The sequence below is a fragment of the Falco punctatus genome (assembly GCF_963210335.1).
Source record: "Falco punctatus genome assembly, chromosome: 7".
Lineage (NCBI taxonomy): Eukaryota > Metazoa > Chordata > Aves > Falconiformes > Falconidae > Falco > Falco punctatus.
Genome location: NC_137587.1, coordinates 1748708 through 1756496, shown reverse-complemented (window position 1 = coordinate 1756496; position 7789 = coordinate 1748708).

Here is a 7789-nt window from a genome sequence, read left to right as displayed (position 1 = left end):
GCCGTCACGCTTGCCAGCGATGCCCGGGCTTACCCGGGGCTGGCGGACCCCCCTGCAGGGTCCGGGCTGCCCTCAGCCCTCGCAGCTAGTCTGGCCACAGCCCCTGAGGCTGGGAGAGGTGGCAGCTTCGTGCCTGGGAGGGACGGACGTCCCCGCAGGGCTCCTCTGGCACCTGCTCACCAGTGGTGCACAGCTCATCTTCTGGGCTTTATACCCCAAATATACAATTATGACTTCCCCTCTCGCCCCTCGCCCTTCACAATTTCGGCCTTTCTCCTTTAAAGCCCAGCAGCCTGATTTCCTCTTGCCTTGCTCACATGCACATAGGTGCAAAATAGACCCCCAGCCCAAAGGCACCAGGAGCGCCGCTGCCTTTGCAAAACGCTGAATAGCAACCTAAGCGCTGAAGGGGAAGGGGACAGGGTACCCGGGGTCCTCACTCCCGAAAACCAGCTTGGTCGGCTCTACCCTGTCTGCCCTTTTGCAGACCTGCACCTCACTCACCAAGCTCATTTCTTTCTTATTCCTTTTAAAAAAGAACGGAGGTAATCTAAAACAATCCTCCTAATATTGGAACTGGATGGACCTACCTTCTTAAAGCTAATTGCAAGGCACTTAGCTTCAAAACCACCAAATAAAGTCAGCCCTTTTCACAAATGTGGCTGTCATTGTCCAGCGGACATCGATGTGCTGTGAAGCAAACTCTGTCACGTGCCAGAACTTCAGAAAAGCATGAGAAAACACTCACAGCCTTCCCTTAGATAAGAAGCCACAAACAAACCAGCAACAACAAGCGAAAACTGAATTCAAGGTTTACTCCAGGATGGACGTCTTGCTACGATAAATTAAGGTGTTTTTCATTATTAAAAATAAACAAAGCAATGAAAGTGAACCATGTCACCATTCATATGCTTAAAAAACATCTTTAATCTGCTTGGGAAAATCTTTTTTTCCCCCTAACAGGAAAAAATATTAGTTGTCCAGATAACAAGCAAAACAAAATCAACCAAAGGGCATCAAGAGACTTCCTGAAATTGAAAAAACAATGTTTTGTATAACGAGTTTAAAAAAAAAACAAAACACAACCACCACACACAACACATGCAGCAAGCAGAATGATTCCTCCAGCTTCTTCAGGTCGTCCGTGATTTCAGGAACATGAGGAAGAACTACACAAGCAGTCGAATGTTTTATTTAACCTTGCAGCATTTTACAGCTGTCCTAAGCCTCTTCCCCTCTCCCTTCCCCCCCCCCCCCCCCCCCCCCCGGAAACCATTTGTCTTTCTAGTGCCTTATTTTTAACAGCTCAGCTCAGCCCCGAAGGGACATGTGTAAAAACAACGAAAGAACCTAATCCAGCAACTTTGGGGTTCCCAGGACTGAAATAGCAAGCCTGATGTAAATCAGGATTGAGGCTGCTTTGCAGGAGGGAGCAACGCCTCCTCCTCTCGCAGAAGAGAGGGCTGGAAGGAGGCAGAGCCCCGACAAGGGCAGCCAGGCTGCTCACCCACCCTGCAACTGGGTGAAGCGGGCGATGCTGGGCCAGGCAGGGAGGCTCAGGGACCCCATTCATCCTGCGGTAAATCAGCCCCTGGAGATGCATGGGGAAGTTTGCACAATGTCTGCCCTACCTCTGCCTGGATCTCCGCCAGCGCTGGGAAACTTTCATTCTCATGAGTTCACAAATTCCACCTACAAGACCATGATTAAAACAATATGGGAGGCAGGCGGCGTGGCGCTCCCCCCCGCACCCCTCTCTCAGCCACCGCGCTGTGAAACCACAGGAAATCATTAGCTGTGCCTGCTAAGAACTTCTGGATCCCAACAAATTATTCACATTTGATGCATTCGGAGCTTTTTCATTTGTTTAACCTTTTTTATCATTTCCACAGGTTTGTTTGTGATGCTGATTTATGAAGTTTCTAATGTTCACCCATGTAATCAAGCACAGCAACCTAAGGTTCAAAGGCCTCCCATCTTACAGTTTCCCTGATTTTAAGAAGCGCCATTGCTTGCAGTCAGGCAATTAAGCCATGGAATTATATCTGCTCCCTAATAAATACACACAGAGGCAGGTCCAGCCCTCACACGTTTGCAAACCAGTTTCAAATGTGGTCTCTGAGATGCCGAAAGACACTTCTGTGAATATTTACTGCAGAAGTCAGTCCCTTGAATGTTTGCAAGAAGTAATCCCTAGACAGGTGTAGTACCAGCCAAAGCAAAGTGATTTAGAAATGTCAACATATATTCACAGATTATTTGCCCAGCTCAAGCACTTATAGTAAATGTCAATAGATCTAGGAATAGGGTTCAACTTGCCGGTAAGAAAACCTCTAACCTGCAGCTAACGTGTACATCCCGACAGGGAAGAAATGCAAACCCGCTGACCAAAGGCAGCCCCCAAAGAGGGTGACAAGGGAGGAAAGCACCAGCCAAACACACGTCTACATTTTCTGGGGCTGCTCCACCAGGGGAAGGTTGGTAATCTGTGGTGCTTTCAGCATATCTGATCTTCCTTGCTGGCACAAGATCCCTTCATTCACCCGAGGTGGCCACCAGCTGAAAGGTGCACGTCTCCCATCTGGGCACCCACCGCATGGGCATCTGGGAGCGTTCCTAATGCTCACCTGCACCCACACCTTTCCTCCTCCGCTGGACACAGGACTCACCCACGCTCCACCAACAGGCTGATCCATCACACAAGTCTGCTGGCCAGGAGCAAGTAACTCTTGTAACAGATAAATTGCCAATACACAACAAGCCCACGCTGCGTACAGTGCTGATGCTGTGCTCCAAGGGCCTCCACGCATGCGAGCCGGAGGATTTGGCCCAACCACTTTTTACAAAGAAAACTGCCTGCAGGACAGAAAAGCAGCCCAGGGTTTGACTTCAAAAGCTGCCCGGCACAGAGCTCCCTCCCAAGGCAGGGCGCAGGCAGCCCGGGCAGCTCCGGCCTGGCCGTGAACCGCTCCATCCCTCCCTAACGCCAGCCTGTGCCAGGCAGGGAGCATCCCGAAGCAGGGAGCTCCTGTGTGGAAAAGGGCCACGCACCCACTCCTGGCAGCAGAGCGGCTCCCCTGCCCGCAGAGCCTCAGCCACGTCCCCTCCCAGCTGCTGGAAGCCTTTGCCCAAAAGAATCAGCCATGTAAGGAGTCATTAATAACAATCAATAGAATTTCTGGGTTTATTTGATGGCATTTGTAGACCCGAGGGGCACAGCCTCCCCACGGGCACCACTGCCAGAGCACAGAGCTGCCAGGGGCATGGCCGCGCTGATGCCGTCCGAACCTGTGGGGAGCGGGCTGGTGCCTGTCACCGCATAAACCCGAACACTCAGAGGGTCAGAACACAAAGACACTTCCCCTTTTGTCCACCTGAGCTTCATTCCAAGACAAGAAACGTGCCAGAGGCCACAAACGTCTGGGTCAGCTGCAGGCCCTCCCACGGTGCCGCTCCTGGCAAAGCCAGCCTGGTGCCAACCGCAGCTCTTCCCCAGCCCCATGGCTCAGCTCGGCCACGGGAAATCTGATTTTTAGTCTTACAAACACCCTGTTTACACCAAGGAACCTGCTTTGATTGCAGCTGGCTCTCAGCTTGCCTCACGCCATACCTAACCCCTCATTGCAGACACAAGCTTGGCCAGCAAGGAGGTAAATCACCCATCCCTGCCGTCTCCGCTCGCTCCACGTTCCCCATCCTTTATCCCACAGTCACCAGTCCCATCCTGAGCTGAAATGCACTCAGCTGCACCATATCCTGACAGGATGTCAGCAGTAAACAGTAGGTAAATACTCATGCTTTATCATCAGTTAGTATTTGTTGTTTTTAGAGACCTGGACTAAAATTCCCACTGAAAAAAAAAAATGCACATGACAAAAGTAACTTCTATTTTCTGCCCACGGGAGAGCTGTGTGGAGAAACCCATTTCCTTCATCGTTATCCCCCCCCCCAAAAAAAAAAAGTTTTGTTAGGTTTGTGTCAGCTTTTTTAGATCTTTTGCATACATCTGCTTAATTTTGGGGAAAAGGTTTAGATTTATTTACAAACTTATTTTACAGCTCAGCGAAGAGCTATCCCTGTTCCCCACAAGTGCTCACTTTTTGCGAGGCATGCCTTCTTCCCCCGGGTGGGTGAAATGCATCGGAAAGCCCCACGACCGTCACCCCTGGGCAGAGCAGGCACCCTCCCCGGCACTGCTAGTGCTCACACAATTCAAAAGGAGTTTTGGCAAACAACTGTGGGTGGCATTTGGGAGTGAGCTCTCTGCAAAAAGCACGCTGCTGCAGAACTGAGGGAGTCAGCGGGGACGGCAAGCAAAGCCTTACACTACCATGCCCAAAACACAAATGGGTATTTGCTGGAGATCCTTGACAGCATTTGCTCAGCAAAGGTTGTTGTTAGAAAACATAATTGATATTAATGTCCAGGGTTATCTCATCTGATTGTATCAGCAAAATATGTTATCGCTTGGTAATTACTTTTAACATGATTTTCATGGGAGAGCAGTCGATGCCTGAGAACAGAGTTTTCTTTTTAAACACAGCAAAATACTGCTTAATTATGAATTAAACTCCAGGCTGAGGTGAGCTAGCAGCCTCCACATTGAGTCTGAGCAAGCAGCACTTTCCCATTAAACTTCAGATGATTCTCATAATCATTTCTCCATGGAAGTAACACTTTTCTGAAAAAATAACGTTGTTAGCCTGCAGAACATTGAAATGATACAATAGCTGCCTGCTTGGAGCTCACTCGCCACCTGCTTTTCCTTGTTTTGTTTTCTAGCCTCTAATTACTGAGCAGAGTCAACTCCTAATGAGGCAGTTTGATTTCCTGTTTTTCATACTTCTTGAGCCACTTAAAGAGCCCGTCCAACATAAAAGGAACCCTTTTCTAAACAGATTTTAAATTAATTATAATAACCTTGTGGTGGTGGTTGTTGTTGCTCTGCATGTGTGCGTGTGTGTGTATGCGCGCATCTGAGTCTTCCATGGCTGTGTTTCTCATTTAGTATTTCCACATGAAACAACTTTATTTTGGGGGGGTGGGGGGTGGATTTTTTTTTTGCCTCCTGTCCACCCCCACCCCCCCCAACAATGCAAACTGGAAATTCTTGTCCAGGAAATTGTAGCCACAGAAACACTGTGTCTGGGGCTGAGGAGGAAAAGGTGGTGATGTCATGAATAATTGGGCTGTGAGAAAAGATGGAGCATGAATAAGGAGGGAAATATTCTGACGTCTGTCTTTAAAGTTGGAAGATAAACACTTGTTGTGAATGGTACATGCTGCCTTCCAAAAGGGCTGGTAGGAAGGAGAACAGTATTAAATGACCACTCAAATATATGAATGATGCTAACGAGGTCTCTCGGCCCTCTCCTAGCCCCACCAAACACATGTAACGCCTCTCAGCTCCTGCCTTGGTGCTTCCCCAACGGATACAAGTGGCACTAGACAGCTGCTGCCCTTCCTGGGTTTTACAGAGGTCTTAGACCTCCTCCTGCCTCTGCTCCCTCCCTCCCTGCCTGCCTGCTCCCTTAGGACCCTGTGGCACTGCGAGGGGCTACTGCAGGTATGAGACAGCCATGAGCTCTGACCTTGCCCCAGAGGTCCCCCCAGAAGTGTCCACACAGGGGTCTCCCAGATGAGGTGCCTCGGGGCAAGGGTGGTACGAAACCCTGCCAGGCAGAGCCTCCTGGCACAGCAGCACCCCTGCCACCATCCCCCTGCATTTCCCCAGCTCCTACCCAGCAGCAATCACTGAGGCCGCTCACAGACATTGCTGCAATGTCAGCTCCCCCATCACCTTGGTCCTTCCATTCTCCAGCTCAGAGCCTTTCCAAAGGCATTTCCCACAGGATGCTTTCTCTGGAGCAGAGCCCTCTGCCATCCCTCACCAACAGGCGCTGCAGCGTTGAGAAGGTGGTCAATGATTGCTGTGTGCTGGAGTGACAGCCGCTCAGAGGGGACCCAGCCCACCCCAGGACCATCGTGCAGCGCACAGACTGGCACTCCGTGTCCCAGACAGCCTGGAGAAGAAAGCAACGGGCTTGCACCAGTCAGCGCCTGGACCCGCTACATTCGCGAGTGCTGGAGCTTCACTGTGGAAACGCATATAAAGCTCATCAAAAAAAAAAAAAAAAAAAAAAAGCACAAAAGCACAACCTGCTGCTAGAAATGTAGAGAAAGCCAATCCATGCTATAGCACTAAAAAATTCAAGTGAGCCTTGGCTGGGGAGGGCTGCATTCCAACCCCACCCAAATCATAAAGCTGAGAAAACTTCAATGGGCTCTAGCTTCTGGATTAGTATTATTATTATTATTATGACAGGGTTTTCCTCTCAGGATTCAGACTCTCTCTAAATGGTGGGAAAAAGGGTTTTATACAACCTCCAGTCTCCACATGACAAAGTGACTGCCTATTCCTACAGTCATCTGAACAGAATAGACGGAATAAGCTATTGTCTGTGCTCAGAAGTCAGCGACTACACCGGTACTTGATTGGTCCAGGATGTAGAGGAACAAAAAGGTCATTGAATAAAAGAAGAACAATACTTTTCATGAAACAAATGAGCTTTTGCTAATTTATAACATGTTTGGTTTGGGTATCATATACATCAAAATGATGTAATTAGTAAATGTCATTTTCTGGAGAGAGATAGCTCAGCAAAGCCTTAACGATGGGAATTTCCTGCCCTGGACGGGAGTCTCTGGACTACCAGGACATCATAAAGATGCTGTATTTCACTAATAATTAGAATGGGCACAAAGTGGGACCTAGATGTGTGACAAGGGAAAAAGGAAAAAGTTCACCTACTAAAAAGGTGAACTGAAGGATTAATGAGAGAAATATAATGGGCTGAAGGTTGATTAAAATCTCCCGCCCATTTCACAGTCAGCGTTCAAAAGCTGGAATCTGAATTGGTCCTACCTCCAAATGTCAACACTGCCCAAACCCACCACCATTCGGCTCTGGCGTTGGCCACTCAGCTGATGCCCTTTCTGTAACAGGAGCAATTGTAAGTTGAGCTCCCCAAGCACCTCAGCTAGAAGAACGGCCAGACTAGGACAGGAGCGTTGCTGTTCATGCAACACTGCCAAACACATTGAAAATCCCCCTTGCAATTTAATAAGAGACCTCTGTACACTCAACGCAAACTTCAGCTTCAGCAGTCTCGAGGGTGTTGCTCCCCTGCACACACACAGGCACATTCACTGTGCAAGGCAGGCTCACCCCAGAGGTTACACTTCCCAGGTCTGAGGGGGAAAACCCGGTCTCATCGTGCTCTTTGCTCAGAAGGGAGTCGGGAGTCCTGGAGACCTCACATAGGAAACATTTCTCAAGCAGCATCATTCCAGGTTGCCTAAGGCCATCTCTCAAGACTCTGATGCTAGCAAAGCCAGACCCCCTGCAAGACACGAGGAACCTAGGAACGTACAGGACCTTCTTCTTAAGGAAAACAGCAAGTATTTTGCCCTTTCTTTGTAAATTACACTTGAAACTAAGCTGAGGGTAGGCTTGTCCAAGCCCACCAGCAAGAGCAGCTGTCTGCAGCAGTCAAAGCCAGAAGGTCTAAACCCCTTCTTCAGATGTGCGTCTGCCCTCTTCAAGTAAGTGGACCGGCTATGTCTGGGAGACGCCAAAAGAACCTCCTTGCATCTCTTCCTCCTGGTCCTGAAGCCAGTTCTGAGCTGAATGTTGTTATAATGACAGAAAAAAAAAAAAAAAAAAAGCAGGGGTTTCTGCTTGCATCCTAAGGGATGAAGAGGCACAGCAGGCACCTAGGGGTCTACC